Here is a 23,230-nt window from a genome sequence, read left to right on the forward strand (position 1 = left end):
AACTTACTCTGAAGTGGAGACGGAATGCATGCATGAGAACCTGTGTTCATACATGCACACATCTAGGCTGTACACACGTGTGCTGCTGCATACATGTTCACACATGCACAACCATATCTAATTATACAAAATCTGAATGTCATGTGTAGTACTTCCCCCCTTTTCTTGGTTGAAGGTCTACCACTGACATGTTTCATGACATAATTCTTGTTTATTCCTTCTCAAGGAACTGATTGCTTTGCCATGTTCAGTGAAGTAATGAAACATTGAATAAATCTTTCTAGTGCATGATACTAAACCAATGTTTTATCTTATCCTCACCGTGTACTCCGGTTTCTTTAAATGCATCTTTGCAGCAACCAAACGAGCCATAAATTAGTCATGATGATATTACAGCTGAATTTAATTTAAAGTCTCTCAGCAAGTTGTTAAGGGTTTCTTGCCTAGGTCACTCCTAAGGAAATTTGAAAACTCTGGTATGATTTATGAATATTGCTATATTACTAGAGTATAAAGGGCTATGGGGAATACAAACACATAAACCTCTGTTTAATTCAGCTCCAATAAAAATTTCATTTCTTATAGCAAAATAAACATGTAAATCAATGTTTAATGATTCTGTTGTTTTATTATGTAACTTATTATTTGCCTTTAAACATCCAAGCCAAATAAAATCTGGGACCCTGCTCATTTCTGCTGAAACATAATTAGTTAACAATTAGATCTGCAGAGGTTGCTTCCTTCAGTGGAAATAATAACACAAAATAAGAGAAGACAACCCAAGAAAAAAAGGCCTGGCTTCTCCTTCCCCCCATGTATAAACACATTAGCTCTGTTATTAGACAATTCCTCAATGTAAACATCTTTTTTCTTTTTCCCCTTGGAATTTACTCAGCTGTCTGGGGGATAATTACTTCCCTAAAATTACTATACATTCAGAGGTGCTTTTACCTTGAGACTTCTGCAAGTTCTGTGGACATACAACTTCTTTTGCTCTTCTCATCATGCAGATTCTCCTTGTTTAGGGGAAATAGTCCCATTGGTATTAATCTCCTTCATGGGACAGCAACTGGCTGCAGATAACAACAGGAGGGAAAGGTTAACTTCTGGGTAAAGGACTTGAAGATTTAGCCATTTTTTGTCAGACTTCAGGAGATACCTAATGATAATTTCTTCTGAAAGAAGCCGAAGTCACAAAACAGCTTATCACACATTTAGACTCATTTTAATCACCTGTTGATGTTCTAGATCTCCTTTAAAGAAGTAAGGACTGTGGGACTTCCACAGACAGTAACACGGGGATGTTTTTCATCACTTACCCATTGCCATCCATAAGCACAAGGATCTGCTGCCTTTTGCAGTACTGTGCCATCTCAGTGTCCCTTGCCCTAGTGAGTGTGTAACTTCCTAAGCCAGCATCTTTTCTAACTTACCATAGGGACACATGCTAGTTCTCTGAATTATTACACACAGTCCTTGGTCACTGGGATACAATAATTCCCCAAGATAAACCAGGTTTTCACTTGTCAGTGTTGCTTGATCTTAGATGAGCCACTTAATCTGTTTCTCTCCCTATTTCACTGTCTATTTAAGTTGGATAATATTGGCACAACTAACCTGCTGAAGAAGGTGACAATCTATACAAATAGCTGATGTAAGTTTAATATTTCTCAAGTACCAAACTGCTGAAAAATGCTGTCAGTCCAAAGCGTACACTGCTGTAATTACAGTACACAATGGAAATTGGGCAGCTAGGCAAATCTCCTTGTGCCAGCCTTTTTCTCTCCTACTCAACTTTGCATGTACATGTTCAATGGAAAAGAAATTTGAAAATTAAAGTGCCCTTGAAATTAGATCAGAAATTTTCAACCAATGGAGGATGTCTATTAAACACGTCTATCAACATCAACTTGGCTGCTTCTTCTAGCTGACTCTGATCCTGTTGCTTCATGTGCCAAAATCCTCTATTCATACTGGTAAAGGAAGAAGAGAACATTTGGAGGAAAGGATCATGGCAGGTCAGGGGTCACCCCATCTAATCTCAGAGGCTCTAACACCTTGCTTTGCAATTTGCTTGTCAATGAATTCAGACATCATTATCCCATTTGGTTGGAAATTCCCAGCAAAATAGTGCTTGCCCCATATTTCTTCCATCCTGAGAATAACAATCTAATTTTCTGAGGTTAGTATTATGTGCCTCAGGTGAAAGCCTTGTACAAAACTTTATGCAATATATTCTGTTTCCTCTGCTGGAGGAGCAAGAAAGAAAAATTCAGAAGGGTTGAAGCTGTAGTGTGAACAAGACTGCACTCCCACTAAATGCATGCTGTCTTGAATCCCTTCCCTCCCTCTCCTGGGTCTTCAGTTGTAACTTTCTTCCATTTGGGAAATGCCTGGCACATTTTGGGCACCACCAGAAACAAAATCAACCTTTCTACCTTTCAGCCACAGCCAGTTCAAGGCATTTTGGAAAAATAATCTGCTTTCACTTTGGGCAGAAATGGAACAGGGGACAAAGAGGGACTTTTCATTTCTTCAGCGCCATGTTCCCATAGGGAATTATTAGGATTTCTCATCCACCTTAATGATTCACAGTGGAGCCATACCACATTATGTCAGTCAAGTGTTTCACTGCCCACCAGGTTTGTACATCTTCAAGTAGAACAAAGCATAGAATAATTTGATTGCGTGCTATTTTGTTACAAAAATGAAAAAACTTGGGCTATTCGCCTCTGGTAAAATGGCCAAGAAAAGAAAAAGCAAACAAAACAATAGCCTGGAGATAAAAAGCCCCAAAGTCCCAGAAAATGTCAACTCCAAGAAATGTGGTGGGTGTAAAAACCACAAATTAAGCTTTACATTCATATACAGCATCAACGTTTGTTTCAAACAATGCTCAATGGTGAGAGCTGGGAACTCTGTGAGTGCTGCCTCCCACTGCAAACATGCCTCCCATTCCTTGCTCTGCGTGTCCCACGGCTGCTCCTTCCCACAGATCCTTCCCATGGACAGCCCTGCACAGCCACCATCTGTTCTGCACTGCGCCGGGAGCAGTTCTGCTTCCTCCTTGCAACACTCTTTCCAGTAGGAGGGAAGTGGGGTTGCTCCAATAGCTGGGGTAATACCTCATGGCACTGTGCAGACAGGGACCAGAACAGGTCACTGGATATGGATCTACCTCTTACTCTGCATAAATTTTTGGGGAGCTGTGGAATTCATGGACCTTCTGTGGATCTAACAGAGTATTGAAGGTGACTCATGACTTTAGCCCAGAGTACACAGCATTCATCCAGCACAAAAATCGAGACAGTAATTAATCCTGATTTCCCAGAATAAGTCAAGAGAGGAAGGAAAATTTCAGCTACATTACTAATACTTGCAAAATAGTATCATTGAATCATACTATTGCCTAGGTTGAAAAGGCTCATCTACTTCCAACCCCCTGCTGTGTGCAGGTCGCCAACCAGCAGACCAGGCTGCCCAGAGCCACCTCCAGCCTGGCCTTGAATGCCTCCAGGGATGGGGCATCCACAGCCTCCTTGGGCAACCTGTTCCAGTGCATCACCAGCCTCTGTGTGAAGAACTTCCTCCTAATATCTAACCTAAACCTCCCTTGCCTTGGTTTAAAATGATTCCACCTTGTCCTATTACTATCTACCCTTGTGGATTTCTGGACTAAAAAATAAATCACACCAAATCTTTTTTTTCCCAGCAAAATCTCCAAAATTTGACCAGCATTGTTTTTTCTTTGTTTGCTGAGCAAATACTTACTGTCATACATAAGGAACAAATACACAAAATCTGTAGAGTACAAATATCCTCAGCTCTGCAAGACCTCAGTAACTGCTAACGATATTACAGAAGCTATAATGCACCGAGTGCTTCAGTGGAAAAAAGTACTTTTAAACAGCCTGTGATTTCTTATTACACACCACCGAAGTACCAGAAACTATTTTAAAAGAGTCTTTATAAATATAAACGTGTTTTAATGCAATTGGCATAAGATCACACTGAACCAGTGAGTGGAGAAGAATATTCTTGTATAAACCTACTTTTTCTCTGACCTATACAGTTTTTGGAAATTAATCTAGATGCTGTTACATCATGCAGAGAAGGGAAATACACAGTAGGACTTAAAATCTTCAATCAAACTCACTTGTGCTGTGGTATTTGTGAAAAATAAATGCTTGCCCACCTTCAAGACATTCCCAGAGAGTTTGCATGGTAGGTGTGCTCAAATTTTTCAAGCGTGAAGGAGCTCCTGAATAGCTGGCAAAGTGAGCTAATGTTGAACTAACATGAACTTCATGCAAATTTTTGAGATTGCCAGAGCTGCTGGTTGAGGTGAACTTGTAGTAACAGGCTTGTCAGAGAGCTGCCTGTCTGGCAGGCTGCATGCTGCAGCTGGAGCTGCTTTGGCTTGATTCTGCTCTGAAGTTGGGACAAGCTTGTGCAGCCCGGCTATAAACACTGAGCTACGGAGGAGACAGAGCAACCCAATAGCACCAGAGCAACTGAATGTCAGGGCAATCCCAGAGCCAAGTCAAATCTTCAGAGAAGCTCGAAAGGGAAAGTTTATTGAGACCAAGATTGGGTCAAAGCCCATTTCAGGTGTGCTTAGGAAGCTGTGGACTTGGGAGAGATGACTTTCTGGGATGCCTATAGCTGGAAAGGCATCTCTGCCTTGAGACAAGAAGAGCCATGGAGCTGCACATGCGGAGCTCAGCTCCATCCACCACAGCAGTGAGACAAGACCTCCAGGGAGAAATGGCACCTTAAATAAAACCCAATATAAAAGTGAAACAAAAGTCCAAATGGGTAAGGGGGATAAGTCAGAGGGAATGGCTTTAAACTAAAGGAAGGGAAATTTAAGTTAGATGTCAAGAGGAAATTCTGTGCTCACAGGGCAGTGAGGCAGTGGCACAGCTGCTCAGAGCTGTGGGTGCCCATCCCTGGAGGCGTTCAAGGCCATGGATGGGGCCCTGGGAAGCTTGAGGTGGTGGGGGCAGCCAGCCCACGGCACGGGGTTGGAGCTGGGTGGGCTTTGAGGTCCTTTCCAATCCAAGCCTTTCTATGATTCTATTCTCTATGGACAACCTTCACCAGCTGCTGCTGTTTTTCCCTTCCCAGCTCACTGTCGGAAAGACTTTGCTGATATCTCGCCAAATGACATGTAACAAATGGCCGACGAAGCAAACAGTAAGACCAGGCCAGAAAGAAAAGAGAAAACATCTAAAAGGAGGACAAATGAGTCTTCAGAGAATATGAGCGGCAGAGAATGCACTGATTTTGTGTCTGGTACATTTTGCTTCATTTCCAGTAATTCACACCCTGTAAGATTTCTAGAAACAAATAGATCAAACATTTACAAAAAAAAAAAAAAAGAAAAAAAAAGAAAAAGGAAAGAAAAAAAAGAAAAAAAAAAACCAGCCCAAAAAACGCAAGCTGACCACTTCAGCCATTGAAAAACTGGATCCAAGATGAGCAGGGAGAAAAACGCAAGATTTCTAACTGTTCTGACAATCAAAACTGATTATCATTGTGCCAACAACTTAGAATTCTTCCACTTCTAATTTTAGGTGAAAGAAGTAAATAAACAGGATCATTTCTTCTGTCCCTGAACTCCGTCAATAGGATTCCTCCCACCTCTGCTGCTTTGCACTACATGGTCTGCAGACCCCAAACATCACCTTTGGGTGAAGATCTGTGTTTCCTTTTTGGAGCTGACCAATGTTTAGCACACTGCTGGAGCTAACCAAGCCTCCAGTGACAAAGCCAACCAATGCTGTGAAGGTAGCAAACCTTCCAGTATCACCACTATGTACCCCCGTGAGTCGCTGCTGTCACCAGTGCTGAGGGCTTTAATGCACCCTCTGGGTGTGACACTGAAGAGAACTTTGGAGAAGATCTGAAACAGAAAACATAGTGGGAACAAGGTTGAAAAAGACAACAGGAAGTGATGAAAAAGAGAATTGAAAAAAAAAAGTGTAAAATTTGTATGTAAACAAAAATATACAAATACAAAAATATGTACATATAAATAAAAAATAAAAAATTATAGATAAATAAAAATATAAATAAGGAAGGTGCTGGAACAGGCTGCCCTGAGAGGCTGTGGATGCTCCATCCCTGGAGGTGTTCAAGGCTGGATGCAGCCCTGGGCAGTCTGGTTTATTACCAGATCTGAAGTTTGGTGGCCCTGCCTGTGATGGCGGTTTGGAACCTGATGATTCCTGGGTCCCTTCTAACTCAAGCCATTCTATGATTCTATGATGAATCATAAGAACAAAATAATGCTCATTCATAGCCTCATTACTAACAAGCAGTAACTGCTTATGGGCAGATTCTTCCCAGGACCACTTTCCACATCTGTGTTTTCCATTAAGATGGAGGAAGTGTCTCTGGAGCACATGCTGCTGGTGTCTCTCTCTACCCAGTGACCATGAAAATCAAAACGGCATCTGTTACACAAATATTGGGAAATAACTCTCTAGATAAGCTGTGCATGTATTTGCAAGTAAAATATGCAGCCATACCAGTCTGTGCACATAAAGCACACAATTTGTACGTGCAAATAGGAGCTCCAGACAGGTTAATGCTTTACAGGAGACCAAACTCTCAACCAGAAATGCAAATCCAGAGGAACTGTTACTACAGCCACAGCAGCAAGTGACAACAGGACAATTACCCCCAGTAACCATGTCTTCATCTCTGGCTGAGCCTCTCGCACGATCCTCCCTCGCTTCCTTTATCCACGGTTATAGCTCAGATAAGAAATCTCCTACCCTCACCATCCAATGTCTGTACAATCTTACAGGCATGGTTCAGACCGATTACACTTGGCTACTAGACAGAAAATTGCATTTGACTTCTGGTTTTCCATTTCTCCTCCGGTTTAATTTTCTCTTAAGCTTAAAAACATTTCCATTAAATAAATCATTTCCTTTTTCTGGGAGGCTGAACCAAAAGCCACTAAAATCTCTGACAGTCTTTTCATTAGGGTACCAGGGCTTTACGTTAGACTTTCAATTAGATGTAGTGAATGCAGAAGTATAAAGAAGTGAAAGATAAAGGAGGGGGAGGTAGGAAGTGGAAAAGTTCCACCAACGTTTACAAACCTCTAGGGTTTCATTTGGCTTTACGTTAAGTTGAGGTCAAAGGTTTGGGACAGCTTTTATTCTCCTCATTCCCCATTTGCTCTGATCTTCTTTTCCAGAGGGGGAATCCTGACAGATGAGCTGTGAAGAGGGAAGAATCAATCTGATAAAGCTGGACTCAGAGCTGAGTAATGGAGCAACTACTTTGCATTGCCCTGAGCTGGGAGCATGCAATGAGGTTGCTAGTGGGAAACAGTTCACTTGGGGACAGTATTTTACAAAGCCTCACCAGGGGGGTAGATGTTTTGTCCTCCAGAAGCAGAGGGATCCTGGGTGACTCCACTGCTGTCCCACCAGCCTTGGCTTCATTTCTTGCTGACAAGGCAGCAAGAAATGGATTTTGGTGGCCAAGTCAAAGAGATATGAGTAATATGAGTCTGTAAGGAGAGATTGTATCTTTAGGTTAACTTACTGTTTTTAATTTTCAGCTGATGTACTGTGAAAATCAGAGCGGATTCTGGCATGTCTTCTAGCTAAATTCAGAGTAAGTACAAATGGACAACAATTGCTGAATTTAACCAAAACAAGCTAATCTGTTAGATAATTTGAGGAAAGAAAATGTAACAGGAACCTGGTAGGAGAGAAGGATGTTTGCAAAAGGTGCTGATAAAACCTGTCGCCTGGGGGGCACATGAGAGAAACAGGGACCTTTCAGACCACTTTTAAACTATCAATACAATCTAATAGTCCATCTCCTGAGAAACCTCTAATATTATGGGAGCTGATTCTTTTCAAACACCTGGGTTACATCATGATGGAAGCAATGCTGGCTCCATGGGACAGACAGCCCTGAACACCTGTGCCTTCAGCTCTTGTTCTCTCCATGAGTTTGCTTGCACAAGTTTGGTGAAGCCCTGCTTGGAGCAGAGGGACCAGATGCTGCTTACACACACATGCAAGTAGCTCCACTGTAACCAACCAGTAACATGAGATAATTTAAAAACAAGCCTTCCTTTGTCCCATACAAATAATATTTTCATTATTCGTGTTCAAGAGGCTAAGCAGCAAAAACGAGGCTTTCTTCTTAATAAAAAGCTTATGCTTTTAAAGCAAACAACGCCAAACTGGGGCTGCTGGAATTTTGCTCACTGTGGAGGGCACAGCAGAACTGGTAGGGAGTGTTGCATGGTGATGCACCCTCAAATCTCTTTGGAATAATTAAGAACACCATTTAACACAATGCTTTCAATTTGTTCCCATTCCTACCTAGGATGGCTTTTCTCTAGGAGTGAGTTGGTGCTGCATTTTCCCACTTCGATGTGCCAAATCCCAGGAGATTTCCCTCTGCTGAGGTGCTGAGCTGCTCCATGCGCCCACTCTGTAAGCAAACAGGTCATTGCAGCAAACCATAAGACACTTGAAGCTTTAGTTGCACAAACCACGTGAGGTCTTTTTGCATTAGGGATAATCAGGTAAAGAGGCCTCACCCCTTTGGCTGAGAATCACAGTTCTTAGGCATACTATAGACACAGCTGTTTAGGATATGCAGGAAAGACCCTGATATGTTCTTAACACAGTTCCTGAGCCTTTTTACCTTTAAAAATGTGCGTGCTGCCACTGCTATTGATTCCACTTGAGCTCTGATTTGTGAAAATATATATATATATATATATATCTTTTCCATTAAATAAGCACCTACCTGTACATATTCTCACAATTCTCCAGAAGCTGGGGGAATTGTATGTAAATGGCTGCTGCTGAAACACAAGCACTATGTGCTGGTGCAGGAATTCAGAGCCAGCTTTCCGGGATTAGATGTCCCTGGCTAACCTCAGCTGTTAGGAATTACTTTGGAGCTTGGCCTTAGCAGGTGAGGGGGAACCACCAGGAAGAGAACAAAAGGGTTTCTCTCCCTTCTGCCCCTGCTTCCTCCCTTCCAGGCCTTGGGCAAATGTGGTTTTAATTCAGAAATACAAATGTCACCTCCAAAATCACTCTAGGGAGGAAGGAGAGCTAAAGAAAATTCATTTGGATTGTAATTTATCAAGCTTTTTTTCTTAACATCTGCAGCAATGAGAAATGGGAAGCCGGATCTGGGCTGCTGCACAATGGCAAAGCAAAGAACTTCTCTGCTATCCCGAACAGCCTCTAATTCTTGGTTTTCTTCAAGGACAGCCCTTTCCTAATGTAAATAAACTTGTCATCCTGTGCAATGTAGGGAAAACAGCTCTACCTTAAGTGCTGCTTTTGGAGCACTTTGAGCTACAGGTGGCACCGAAAGCCAATTGGGAGAGTAAAGCAGTAAAGAGCCAGGTTTTTTCCAATGTTATCCCCCACCTTGTGCTTTCAGAGCTCTCCAGGCTGGGAGCTATTTTTGTTTCCTGCAGGTTTGGACAGCCACAAAGCCGGGGCTGTGTACGTGCTGCAGCTCTGACAGCAGACGTGAATAATAGAAATGGGCTCTGAGCATAAGAAGCCACTCGGCGCGCTCGCTGTACTTTCCTAATGGATATGACATTGACATAATACACCCTGGGGTGTTTTGGATCAGATGGCGTTTTCCTGTTCCACGTGCTGCTTTTATGAACAGCCATCAGGTTGTGGAACACATGTCGCAGCGTGGGTGGCGGGCGGCCCTCCATCCCGTGTGCAGGGTGTGGAGATGTGGCATCACTCCACCTGAAGTCCTTCTGGCATTAGGGCAGAGGGGTTCTGATTCCATGGCAGGGCTCGTGGTAGATGCTGCTGAGATGCTGCTTCAGGCTGATGGGTATATGGGGCCATGTTAAATGACCACAAGGAACACAGAAGTGCAACCAAACACACCCCAGCAGGGCTGACCTGTAAGTTGAATTTGCTCTTCATCGCTATAAAATTATTTCCCAAGCACACAGGTTGGGTGGGAGCATCACAGTTCAGCAGTAATCAGCCCAAACCCCTCATCTCCAGGCTGTAAGGCAGCATCCCCCCAGTCAGACATGGAGCTGCAGTGGTGAATCACCAGCAGGGAAAAACCCCTCCCCTTCCACATCCCTGCTGTTCGGAAGGAAACATCCATTTCTGCACAGGCAGGAAGGACTAATCCCTTTGTGATTTCCTCCTCTAAACCCTTCTCCCTGACACCCCATTCCAGCTTTCATCCTCCTATCTGGGCTATTTAGTCTAGAGCAAGGGAGGCAGAGAGGAGTTGTGATAACAGTCCTCAGTTATGTAAAAGGCTTCTCCAAAGAGATAGGCAATAAATTGCTATCCGTAGTGAAAGCACAGAAAGTAATGGGCTTAAATGCAGCAAGAGAGACTTAAAAAAAACAATCTAGGAAAATCTTCCTTGTTGCAAGTACCATTGGAAATCACGTGGGAGGTTTGGGGGCTCACCGCTGCTGGCAGGGTTAGGGAAACACATCAAACAAACAAGTGTCTTTTTGCATAGGGCCAGATGAGATTACCTCCTTGGGTATCTTCAAGCCCTGTTTTCTTCTATGCTGTGGTAATAACAGTCCCAGCCTTGTTCTTCACTGACCATGACAGAGCCAAGGAAACACCCACGATGGAGGGAGGAGCAAATGCCCTACCATGGCAGTCATTGGGCTTCCTTTCCCTCATCGTCTCCTGATCCTCTTTGTGTTTTTCAGCATAGAATGGCACTGATGCACCTGGTTCAAGGAACTCCAAAGCCAGAAGATCTGGTGAAGACTCCAGACATCACGCAGCAAACACAGCTGCTGGGTTCTGCAGGACTCAGAAGATTCCTCTGCTCACTGCTAGATCATCTTGTTGTCTCCTTGATAGTCAGCAAAAGAAACTCAAGCATACTAAGAGGTGTGCAGTCACAAATGTGCACCTCTGAAGAAGTCACACTTCACCAGCCTCCCCTGAGGGGACATGGGGACATCACTGCAAGTGATACTGTTGAGCAGAGTTGCTTTGCTGAATGTAAGATGACCAAACAACTTGGACTGAGATTGTATTTGCTGCTGGTGAAGCTTGGTCTTACACAGCTCTTCGAAGAAGCAGCATCTTCCGGGATGCTCCACTCCAAAAGGCACTTCTTGCCAAATCCTGCTAAAAATGGGGCTGATCATATGTTTACTTGAGGATATCCTTAAGTACTTTGCTGGACAGGGGCCTTATCCAGCTACATTTCGGATTCTTAGAGATCAGTAGGGATTGATTAAACTCTGCATTACCAGGGGGTGGACATCTGTGTGTGTCAAAATAAAGATATTCTCCTGAAGATATTTCTTTCCTGTGTTTCAGCTCCCTTCAGTTCCCAGTCAGAAAAGATGGTCAGAATCAGAAAATAGTCATTGTCTTCTGATCAGCAAAAAGATGCAAGTGAGCCTTAACAGGTGTAATTTATGTCATTACTGCTGATGAAGTTAGTAAGCTTTAGCAAGGAGACATGGATCAATAGTTATTTAAGAAGATGCAGCTGCAGATATCTAAATGAGCATGGACCAGAGAGCGAGGTGTAAATGGTAATAGCAGAATATTTAAACCAGATGAGAGCTATAAGGTAGTGACCTTGAAAGAACCAGACAAGTAAAAAAAAAGTAAAGAAGGGCAACAATGATTTATATACTTGCTCTGCACAAATATTACAATGCTTATTGAATGGTATAGTAAATTATGAACAAAGTAGAGCTTTATTAGATTAATGACAAGGGAATTTATATAATAAGGTTTGTTCTTTTGAAAGTAGGCAAGAGAAATGAGTTTTTTATTAACTCCTGTGTTTCCAGGCTTGAACATTTCTCTTTCTGCCATGGAGCAATCTGACTTACACTTGGTCATTGCACTTTCATTTCTAGATCCTTGTAACACTGATAGAGCTCAATGCACAAAGAGAAGTGCAACACCAGGAGGGGACCCATGGAGATACTAAGTGCTACAATCCAACAGCTCACCAGAGGCTTGTTTCTGCCACTGTGGAATCAGGAGAGTGTAGGGATTGCCCAAAGGCTCCCATTAACTCCCAAACCATTCTAATAATTACTATAGTGATGTCCAGACCCATCTTAGTCTTGGATCATACTTGTATCTAAAAAGGACAGCAGAAGACAGCCTCCTCCCATGAACATTTACATCTAGCAAGGCAGGACAAATGTTGGTGGGAGATGTCACAGCATGATTGCACAAAACGATGGCTCAGCACCCCCAGATCTCACCTCTCCCTATGATGCCAAGTCTTGAGAGAAGCTAAAGACATTTCTGTCTACAATAACAAACATTTTTTTCTAACTGGCTGAAGAGATTTGATTAAGGAAAAATAAGAAGGAGAAGAAATAAAATCCACACTAGACAGTTTTTAATATATGTAGTTCTAATTAATCCCAGCTTGCTTATATGAGTGGAAAGGAGAAATCAGCCATCACAGTACTTGTAATTTCATATATATTTATAATCATACCAAGTCCTAGCGGTGACTTTCACAGCTTCTTAGACCACCATCAATCTAGGAAAGAGACAACCCTACAGGGAGGGGCTGGGGGCACAGTGTGCACCAGTTAATCAGGACACGATCAGCTACGTTACTGGGACACTTCTGTCTGCTGATCATTGGGGTCTGTGATTGCCTTTTACTGCAGAAGGAGCAACTGGCTACGTTCTCCTCCAGCCCTGAGTCTGCACTGAGTGAAACCAGTGGCCAAATTCTGGCTGCTGTCACCAGGATCAGGCCTGAGGAGCTGGCACCAAGTGGTTTGCTGCTCAGTATTCACTCTTTGCCTTGCATGGGTGACCCAAAAACCTGACCCGTAGCCCAGCGAGCCCCTTTTGGGTTTCACTGCACTCCAGATCAAGTCGCAAGAGGACAATTAGAATGTATGAGCTCAAGTAAAAATGGATTATTGTGCACATATTCTTGTCATTTTCATATGCTTCTTTTTGCTCCAAGTAAGAGCCGTTGCCCAGGTGTAATGCAGTCAAAGTAAGGTTTAGCTAAGAGAGGTTAATATTCATACCCAAAGGAGCTGCTTACAAGGGAAAAATAGGATAGCTAAGAAATAAAAAATATTCAACAGCATCACCACCCGCAGAGAATTATTTCAGGTAGGATAGTGCAGACACAGCTGTTATGGAAACATGGATCTTCAGCTCCATTACGTTATTCTGTTTTTCCTTCCTTGTGAAGTGTGTTGAAAAAGTGGAATATGCTAATAAACCATTCTAATTCATCTCCCCTGAAGTTTTGTGTGAGCAGACTAAGTCATTCTGCTTGAAATCCTTAATTCCTATATAATTATTTTCAGTAGTATTGTCCTTAACTCTCTGCAGGTTTCTAACAAATTTAAGAAAACTGAGGGTCTCCTGGAATTATGTGCTGTACTTTCACACTGGTGACAGCTTGCATTTAGCTGATGGCTGCTTTCTGTTTCAAAAATTGTTATCGAAACCTAGCAGTCCATGACGGGGATTTGGACAAGGAGTGTTCTCCATAGTTCTCTCATGTCCAGTCCTCAACTATTCCAGGCTCTAGGATCTAAAAACTGGAGTATTTCAACCCTCTTTTTCCTCTGACCTAAGCAGAGGATAAATATGCACTTATCAGTCCCCAGCAGCCACAGTCACTCCTGAAAGCCACATCCCACAACGCATAACTGTGTGCCTGCAGGGAAGGCGGTCTCACGGGACTGGGGTTGGACAACTTGAATCCATCTGGGAACGGAACAAGCTGGGACAGGGCCCACCACATCCGCTCAGCAGCGACACCGCCTGCAAACTCGCCCTTTTGCCATGAGAAAAGGCAAACAGGAGGCATGAGAAAAAGGAGGACAACTCCATTCACCCCACGCTCCCTCCATTCCTCCTGTGTCTCCATGAGAAATGGGAAGCTTTGGCCCTGCGAACGGAGAGTCCCTCACACCTGCAAGGTCCACGGGCGGCCTCATTTCCTCTCTCCTCCACATCCTCCCACACAAATGGCTCTATCTATCTGTTAAACAGAAATAATGCAATGGGCTTTTTCAGTGGAATATTTCAAGATCATCTGTCCCTGTATCTATAAGCTGGGGACTGGTTTTTCTAAGGAATCTGCATTTTCTGAAGATTACAGGAAACTCTTTTAAAAGGAAATTTGTTATTCTTTGGGAAATTTTTGCCCTAACAATCTCATCTTCCTTAAAAGCAAGCCTCATCCAGATGGATTCATTGGGAGTTCAATATTTCTGATTTAAGTAATCATTAAAAGCCCATCAAGCGTACTTCACAGTTGTTTATAATAAAACATTTTAGCCTGATGGTGCAAAAGTGTCATGATTGCAAAACACTGAAAAGTAGAGCTAACCATGAAATGGTAAAAAACACAGAATGCAATAATAATAATAATAATAATAATAGGAATCCATTGTGATGAAATGCAATGGCCAATACCACCTTAACACAAAATAGTAAAAATGTCAAACTTACACCTGCCTGCGAAATACTCACTTTTGATGAAATTGCTTCCTACAGAAATCCCCACAGAACTTTTTAACTCTACTTAGTCAGTGAAAAAAAAAATAAAATAAAATAAAAAAAATCAAAGAAGAAGATTTTCATTTCCTTTTCTACATGAAAAAATGTCAATTTCATGAGGGAAAGGTCAGCTGTTCAACAGAGTGCTGGGGCACTTTAAAGAACTTGAAGTCTGCACCTGGACTTCCTCACATCCTCGATATTCCCCTCCTTCAGCACAGCTGGGAACCTCTGTTTAAAACTACGTTTCTTGTACTTTGTGCCTTCATTATGCTGCTGGTTGCATCACTTTTTCTTAAAATTTATTCCTCCTGTAATATTTGCTGGATTGCATACAATAAATATTGCCAAATGTCATAATCCCAGCTACACAGCTATAGATGTATTAAATATATACTCTGACAAGTCTAATAAATAGCCATCCATTCACATTACAAATAAGCCCAATTTCAGTCCAATGAATATTGCAATAAATTTGTTCTAACTGAGACATCTGTATAAATATCAGTAATAAGATAGATCAGAAAGGCTAAACATGCCAAGTAGATTTTATTTTTGTAAAGAGACTACAAGAACTACTTCTTCCCCTTTGTGGAAAAAAGAAAACCATCAAAACCAGCGAGGAATATAGGACAAGGAAAGGAGGAGGTTACTGAGCAAGCTGCAGTTTATTTAGATGAGAAAAATGAAGTATGCAAAGCAAGACGTGTTTAACTAAGTGTCTACAGATGTTGCTCAATTTTTGTATGCACTGAAAGAGAAATCACTTTGTTTACTTGTCTGGTTCTTGTTCCTAATGCCATTACCAGTAGCTGAAAACATCTACTGAACACAGGTATTTTATTTTTTTCACCTGCAGTGGTGATGGGGTGGGTATTGCAACCAAGGATCGTCTGCCAAAACTGCTGGAAAATATTCCAAGCATTTGGCTGACTGTTCAGCAGCCTTATCAATACCTGCTGCATCAGCTTTTCCTCACCTGCCATCCACTATTACTATACATCACTATATACTTTGACAGACACCACAAGCACCTCACAGCCCCAGCAGGAAAGGCAGGGCTGTCTGTACTTCTCACACACAAAATGCTGTTTACTCACTGTCGGTTGCAATGCCAATACATGCCACAGTTCTGTGTTTATTCCAGTCTGCTTAGTTTAATACCACTGTCCCTCTTTGGACACCCCTGAGCCCTGGGATCAGGAGATAACATTACTGATTACTGATTTCCCCTCAATGTCAGACCTATAGAAGAAATACAAGAGCTCTACTGTTGCACAAGGTGTGTTCATAACCTTTTTCCACAGGGCCAAACTAATGGGTCACATAGTCCACACTGGCTTCTAACTGCTCAGATCTTTTAAGGACTGTAGAGTCAAATTAAACAAGGAAAAATAAGGAATATTTCCCACATTCCTCTTCCCTCATCAGTAGTGTGCAGTAAAGGTACTAAAGGTTGTCTATAGGAACTGAAGCTACAGGCAGAGCATCGGTGATGTGAAAACAGCAATTTTCCAGAAGCCTATAGACTGTGGCAGTAAAATAAACCATATGTGCTTATGCAGAGAGCTTGGTTACCTTGTCTTCTGTTCCTTGGGGCAGTACTGTTTGGTGAGTTTGAAGTCTTCATCAGTTGTGTCGTTTGACAAAATCTTTCTGGAAGTTGACAAATCTATAGGAGAATAGGCCAAAGATGTTTGCAATATTTGCTCCTTTCTTCCCTCTGCAGTCACCCACGCAACATTCCTCCACGAAGGACTGCAATTTTTGCTTTCATTTGAGAGCATCTGCATTTTTCTGAGAGTCTGGGCGTGGTGTGGTGCACTCAGAACTGATGGAGCATTGTAGGTTTCTCAACAAAGCATGGAACCGGCAGATTTTAAGCAGAGGGTCAACTGGGAAGGAAGAGCCTTTTTCTACTGATTGCTTCAGAGTAGCATCTTGTTAAATGTGGGGTATAGACACAGGAAAGCATGAGCTTCAATTAATAGGTCAGAGACTGTGTGCATCTAATTATAAACCCATCTGGCCCTAGCCTAAACATATTAATCTTAGTCCCAAAATACAAATCTGCCTGCAGAGATGCAAAGCAACAACAGCCCATGCAGTGACTTGCCACCCTCAGACTGTCCACGTTGTTCTCTCTGTTATCAGAGTTTATTTTTTGGACATTTGGACTCCAGAGGCTGCCTGCTGCAGAGCAGGAAAGCAGCACGGAGGATATGCTGATTTGTGACAAATCACTGCAAGGACAAGGGGAACCTTTCCAGAGATTTCACTGTCTGTCTGTCTCCACATGACGTGCTGCAAAGGTTAATTTGTTTTGAAATTCTCATTTTTGATTTGCGTTACTGATCAACTTAGCAATTATAAATGTTAATATATTCTTCAGTGGCCTTAACTTCAGATATTGAGACTGCTGCACTAAGTAAGGCTTCCACAGCTTGCCTTGATTTATTAAGACTGGAGTTATTCTGAAAACTCACTGAGTTACAGCACTGAAAGAAGCATGTTTTCAAGTTATATCCTTAATTATCTTTAAAGCAAGACAGACCCATTTATAACACTGTGGTTTAAATTAATGTAGTTAATTGTCATTTAAATCAGAACCAAGAAAACCCAATTCAGGTAACTTGGTCTGTATTGCATTTGTGTGCCTTCTAACAGATACTCCTAAGAAAGCGTTACTCTGAAAGAATAAAAATGAATAGAGATGTTTAATTACAAAACAAAACAAACGTAACTCTTCTGTAGTGATTAATTGCTTTTGTTCACTGAGTGAACACACTGTAACTGTGTGTGCATCACCACATAACATCAGCATTTACTTTGTCCTGATTTTTACATCTGACAGGTGAAAAAAAAAAGTACGTGACAGTTTTAGTCATTCAATTACCTTTTTAAAGTGTTCTGCGTCATGCTGCTCCTAAACAAAAACATGCAGAAGAGTCTAATCATTTAATTGTGTCCTGAATATTTTAGAAAATATTACCAAAACATTCAATGCACGTCAAGGTAGCTCTGATGTACCTAACATTAGAGATATGATTGGTAATTAATGACCTGAGCTATTTTTTTCCTTGCTTCCATGTTTTCTGAGGTCAGAATTTGTTGATCTCAGACTCCCACACACACCTCTTACTCATAGGATAGGAGAGGGTAAACTGATTTTCCTCTTGTTTCAACTCCCAGCTGTTTTCACAGCTTGGAAGATTCCAACTGATGGAAAGTGGATAAAAGAAAAAGATGCTCCTTTTGCACCTGCAAAAGAGGCTACAGCTGTCAAGAGCTGCTTATTACTCATGGAGCTCCTACTCCAGGTGTCTAGCCAGTCATTTCTCCAGTTTAGTCATTTGACATTCTTTACAAATTCGGCAGTGAACGTATACTCTCAACTGTTGTTTTTGTGCAAGATACATTAATGTGAAAACAAGATTCTTTTTTCAAGGCATTTGCACTGAATTTAGGCTATCATCATTCCAGAACAAGTTTAATTCCATTCAAGTTTGATTTTAGGAAATTTATTAATTTAGAAATTAGAAGATGAAATCATGCACGTTGTGAAAATCCACAGAGCTCATCACAGAGCAACTGACAGATGGACAGAAACCTGAATGGATTCACATTGCTTTAGAGGGAAACTCAGCAGAAATACTCTGTGTTGCAACTGAGACTCTATACAAGCCTCAGGCTACCTGGAAATGACAGCTTAAATGTTCAGGGTGGACAAAAGTTATCAGTAAATATCTCAGTCCCGTATTTGGAGGGATGCAAGATAAGACAACAAGACCAATGAAATAATTTTAAAGCTGGGACAGTAGCTACAAGAGTTATGTCTGCTGAAGTTATCAAAATTGCAAGGCAATTGCATATTGCATAGGAGAATCATAGCAGAATTTAGCAAAGGAGGCTTGGCACAAGTGTAATTATTAATGTTTTAGAAAGCACAGGAAATTCCAGCAATCATTGAATCAACCTTTCTGAAAGATGTGCATTAGTCAAATACAAACCATTAAGTAAATGCATGGAAAAAGTAATGTCCTGGAAGAAATAAACTAGTGATACATACCACATCAGACTAAACAAGCTAGCTGTTCTTTCTTGGCCTTGTACTACCTTTTAAAATTGCTGGAAAGTAATCACAAACAAAAGCTTAAAAAAATACAGAAGAAAACATGGTTTGTTTTCCCTACCTCTTACATCTTCTACTATGCACCAAATAAATGCACAGCAGCCTAGAGCCTGACATACCATCTTGCTTTAATCCCTTCCTGTTGACAGTGAAAAATGTTATACAAGTGTTCTACAAAAGATATACAATATCTGTTCATCAGGAAACCACCTCCCTGTGCAAAGATTCCTCATTGTACCATGCAGGCAGGGATGCCTGCAGAGATGCACTGTCATGCACTGGGGCAGATTCTTTATTTGGGAACAAAGAGGCATGCACTGAAACAGCTAAAGCTAGATGACAATGAATATGTGCATCTCACCCCAATCCGAACCAACATTCAGGTTGGCTCTCCCGACAGCTGCACTGTTAAGAAATCAGCTAAGAAGTAAAACTAACCAGGATACCTATGCCATCTGGATACTTGCCCTCCTGCATGGAGAGGGAATACGAATAGGAGAAAAACTAGCTGACAGCAGGAAAATTGAGAAGCAGTAAATCATGCAGAACTTGCCCAGAAATAACTAGATTCCTTTATTTGTTCCTGGATTGGATCCATTCTGCCCAGATAGGTTCCTCCTCAGCACAATACAGAGCTTTGCAAGTTGATGTAATGAAGTGATGGGTCACGCTGCTGCTATCGCACGTGGGATTTATGAGGAGACTTTATCAGCTGAAATCAGGGAATGAAGGGGGCAGAGACGTTTTGGTTCTGCTGTGCAGACAAGTCTGCAAGACAGATTTAAATGGGTGGGATGAAATCAGTCTTACTAAGGTGTTCTGTGTAGATGTAGCTGCACTTACCCCAGATACACCACCGTTCATCAGAAAAGGATCTGACCAGTTAGGCATTCATCTACGAAACAAGAACATCTGTTAGCAAAAGCAGGCACACCTCCTACAGGTAATGCAGCATATTTCCTCTCTTTCCTTAAAAAGAAAATGTTCAGTGCAGACACGAAAGCTGCCCTCCCTGTTGATCACCTCTTGTCTCTCCCTTTGGCATGTTATGTGCAATATTCATGCAGTAACAGATGCACACAGTGAGTAAAACACTCAGAGATGTTTGTTAAAGATTTCCTAAGGCTTTTCATGTCCTTGCTTTCCTGTGAGGTGCCCAAACATAAGTCATCTCTGTTGGCTTTTAGAGTAGATTAATTCAAAGCACAGCCTCAGAACCAAGGGGGGCTGGGGGAGGGGAGAATGAAGGGTAATCAGTTAGCTGGGGTGTTGAGGTGGAGCATTTTTCCTAAGAAGGACAACTAAAGGGTAGGAAAGGCATTTCTGAATTAGCACGTTTTCATCCAGGTAATACAGTTCCCTGTGGAGCTGTACCCCTAATGCAAGCTCATGGGCAATTCTTTTATTGGACATGATCTGAGAAGCTATTGGAGATGGAGAAAAGATAATCAAAACAGAAGAGTGATTTAGCACTTCTCAAAAGCACAGCAGGATATCAAATAAAAGACTGAGGCATCTGGGCCCTGAAACACACTGCACTTTCCTGATCCACAGAGATGGAACAAGGAAACCTCCCAGTAATGTCACTCCTGCTCATCCCTACCTATTGGAGATGCTACTAGGCAAGGTTTGCACCAAGAGGAGCTGTGAGCCACCAAGTGTCAGGGTTAGGGACATGGAAACTCTGCAGCACTCCTCAGGCGACCAGCAGTGTAATACAGAACAAAGGGCTTTGCTGGGCCAGCCATGCACGACTTTTGATATGCAGTGAAGTGGGAAATGGGCCATATCTGCAGCATCTCTCAGCTCTCATCTAAAGCTAGTCAACTAGTAATAGGAGTTTTCTTTAAAGAAAAGGACTCTGCCTTCAATTTTCACTTCATGAGTCCTCAGACCAAATTAATGCCCAAATTACATCACATAACGTCAGGCCAAGTAGGTTTACAGGTTTTTGAGTTGGGTGAAGTATTAAATTTCACCCACATGTCTTCAAGTCCCCAAAAGATTTAAGGATGCAACAAATTTTTCCTTGATCAATGGGAATATTCGCATGAATGAAGCTAGGTGGGTACAATCAGGATCTGGCTCCAGATAAATAAAATGACATAAGTGGAATTATTTATCACAACTATTCTGTTTTCCTGGAAAGGAAAAAGGAAGGAAGGAAGGGTGAAAATGAAAGGCAGGTTTAATCATAGTAATTGGATTGATAGCACCACAGAAAACAGGCTAATCCTTGTAATCCAGGGGCACCGTCAGAAAAGGACTAAATCAAACATGTTGTTATTCATCTTGTATAGCTATTAATACAATCCACTGCAATGGTTATTCGATATATATGCTGTCTGTGTGAATTACTGCATATTTCATTCTCCTTTGAAAACTGAGAGAGTTGAAATAGAGTAGCATTTCTTTTTATCTGACAGAGCTTTAATCTTTTGTTCATCATGGTTTTACCTGAACGCTGGTTTCAAAAAAAAAATATAAAAATACATGCATGAGTTTTTTGCAAGATAAGCAATTCCCAAATTAGAACTCTGTGGTCATCGTTCTTAGTCATGATACATCTGCCACTCCTTATAAATAATAGCTATATGAGGATCTGTTTTTTCTCAAAATAAGAGTCAGTGAAAATCCACCACATTGAGCAACATTCAGTAGGGTTCGTATTGTAGCCAAAGAAGGCACATTGGACCCTGCAGGAAGTAAGATAATTACTTGCAGTAGTCAGGAAAGACCTCCTATTCTACTTACGGGAATAAACTTGTGCATCCTCTCAGCAAAACACAAGGATCCAGCCTGGCACTCCTGAGATAGAGCAAAATATCCCTGAGAAAAATAAACCAGACTTCTCCACATCCTTAGAATATACCTGGTCTCACACTACACCCCTTCATCATTTGACTCACACTGAGGATGGTGACACAAAATCTCGGCTCTGTTTGTCAGAGAGGATTCAACTGAAAGTTAGACTGGAAGAGAGCATCTGCAAACACAGACCTTGAAAGATAATCACCCACCTTATTCAATGTTCCATCATCTATAGGGCGTGGGTATAAGGTGTGCATCTACCATTGCTGAAAAAACCTTGCTCCTTTGATATTAGCTCCTGAATGGACTTTGTTGTATGTTTGAGGCTGGCTCCAGGCTGAGGAAGACAAGAGAGACCATGAGAAGTCATCAGGAAGGTCCAGCATGACCCACAATGGAGGTTGCAGAATCAGTCAGCAGGTCACGTTTCTCTTATTTCCTATGGGAGGATTCAAATGAAGATCTAATAATGACCTTAAAAACTGGAAACAGAAACAGGAGACAGTGCTGCTGTGCTACCTCAAACTGTCCTCTGAGGCAAGAAACTGAAAAATCCCATCAAGGAAACATCTCCATAAAACAAAAATAAAGCGTAAACAGAAAAATAAAACCAGACGCCCATGTGTACCCAAAGGAACTATTAAAAGCAAAATGTTTGTCGGTATAGGATGCTCCACCACACACATCTGGTGCTCTCAGCAATACAGAACATTTCTTTAATTGCTACACCTGAGACCAAGAGCAAGAAATAGATCTAGGGGCCGATCTCAATGCATTTTGAGACATGTGGAGATGAGTAGTGGCATGAGAATTCCATTGTCAATAACCAAGCAGTTCTATATTACTGAGTTAAACAGATACTTTCAGGATACAGCTGTGTGTCTATAATTCAGTACCTGTTTTTCAGTTCCTCCTGATGAAAGACTATAGGGATAACAGCAATAAGCCTCTTATTTGGTATATATAACTCAATACTTTTTACGCTATCCAAGATGCCAGTACAGCAATGTCAAGTGGAAAAGGCAACTGCGGAGACTCCAGGCTGCTGCTTCCTCTCATGGGGTTGTTGCATCTCATTGAACTTTTCTGTTCCCGATTTATGTACTCAGATTGTAAGCTCTGGCTACACCTATACCTTGCGGGAAGGATCCTCACTCGCTCCTGAGCCCTTAAAATGTGCCGCAATTTAGAGGTACCCATTCAAATTAATAACTTCTGTGAATGGGGCTTCAGTGCAACAAACACACGGTGAAGATATTGCACCCATTGAGACAAAAGGATCCAAACGCAGACAAAAAGCAACAAAGGAGATAACTACCACTCATCTCATGCATTGTCTGATATTTCTAAAGAGGAAAATGAGCTCCCGCTTCGCTTGTTCAGCATGGTTAAGTGAGTGTGAGTCTATACAAAGGGAACTTTAGACATCTCTTGACCCGAGATTGCCTCGGATTATTTGCATCCTTTTCAAAGTTGGAAGTTTATGTGTTGTATTATGGCACGTTTGGGGTCTGGAAAAGATACCATGTTCCCAAGCCTCATAGTTCAGGTTGGTGCCAAGATACACGCTCAAAGCCATGCATGTCCTTGTAGTTTATGCATTCTAAGTTGTTGCATTGCCTCCTACGCTAAGTGCATGATCAAGAGGTATCCTTAAAACACTCACTACCTTCGAGCAAACTTGAGGCAGCTCAGATAGCCTTTCCCACCTGCTTTGCCCTACTGCGACACAATT

General features: G+C 41.8%; 1 long non-coding RNA gene across 11 annotated transcripts in view; it reads right to left on the minus strand.

Moving 5' to 3' along the window:
* LOC125698763 (uncharacterized) overlaps positions 1–23,230 on the minus strand; it is a 79,723-nt gene that overhangs the window by 11,367 nt on the left and 45,126 nt on the right. For 5 of the 11 annotated variants that reach the window (XR_007379310.1, XR_007379309.1, XR_007379312.1 and 2 more), the window contains exons 3-8: positions 21,705–21,832; positions 16,131–19,579; positions 8,364–8,475; positions 7,387–7,534; positions 7,119–7,238; positions 952–1,073 (exon numbers count right to left, since the gene is read on the minus strand). This is a non-coding gene — a long non-coding RNA (uncharacterized LOC125698763). The remainder of the gene's footprint in view (positions 1–951; positions 1,074–7,118; positions 7,239–7,386; positions 7,535–8,363; positions 8,476–16,130; positions 19,580–21,704; positions 21,833–23,230) is intronic. The other 6 variants (XR_007379306.1, XR_007379315.1, XR_007379313.1 and 3 more) reach the window with 6 other exon arrangements.

The sequence above is a fragment of the Lagopus muta genome, chromosome 11 (genome assembly GCF_023343835.1).
Source record: "Lagopus muta isolate bLagMut1 chromosome 11, bLagMut1 primary, whole genome shotgun sequence".
NCBI classification, from domain to species: domain Eukaryota; kingdom Metazoa; phylum Chordata; class Aves; order Galliformes; family Phasianidae; genus Lagopus; species Lagopus muta.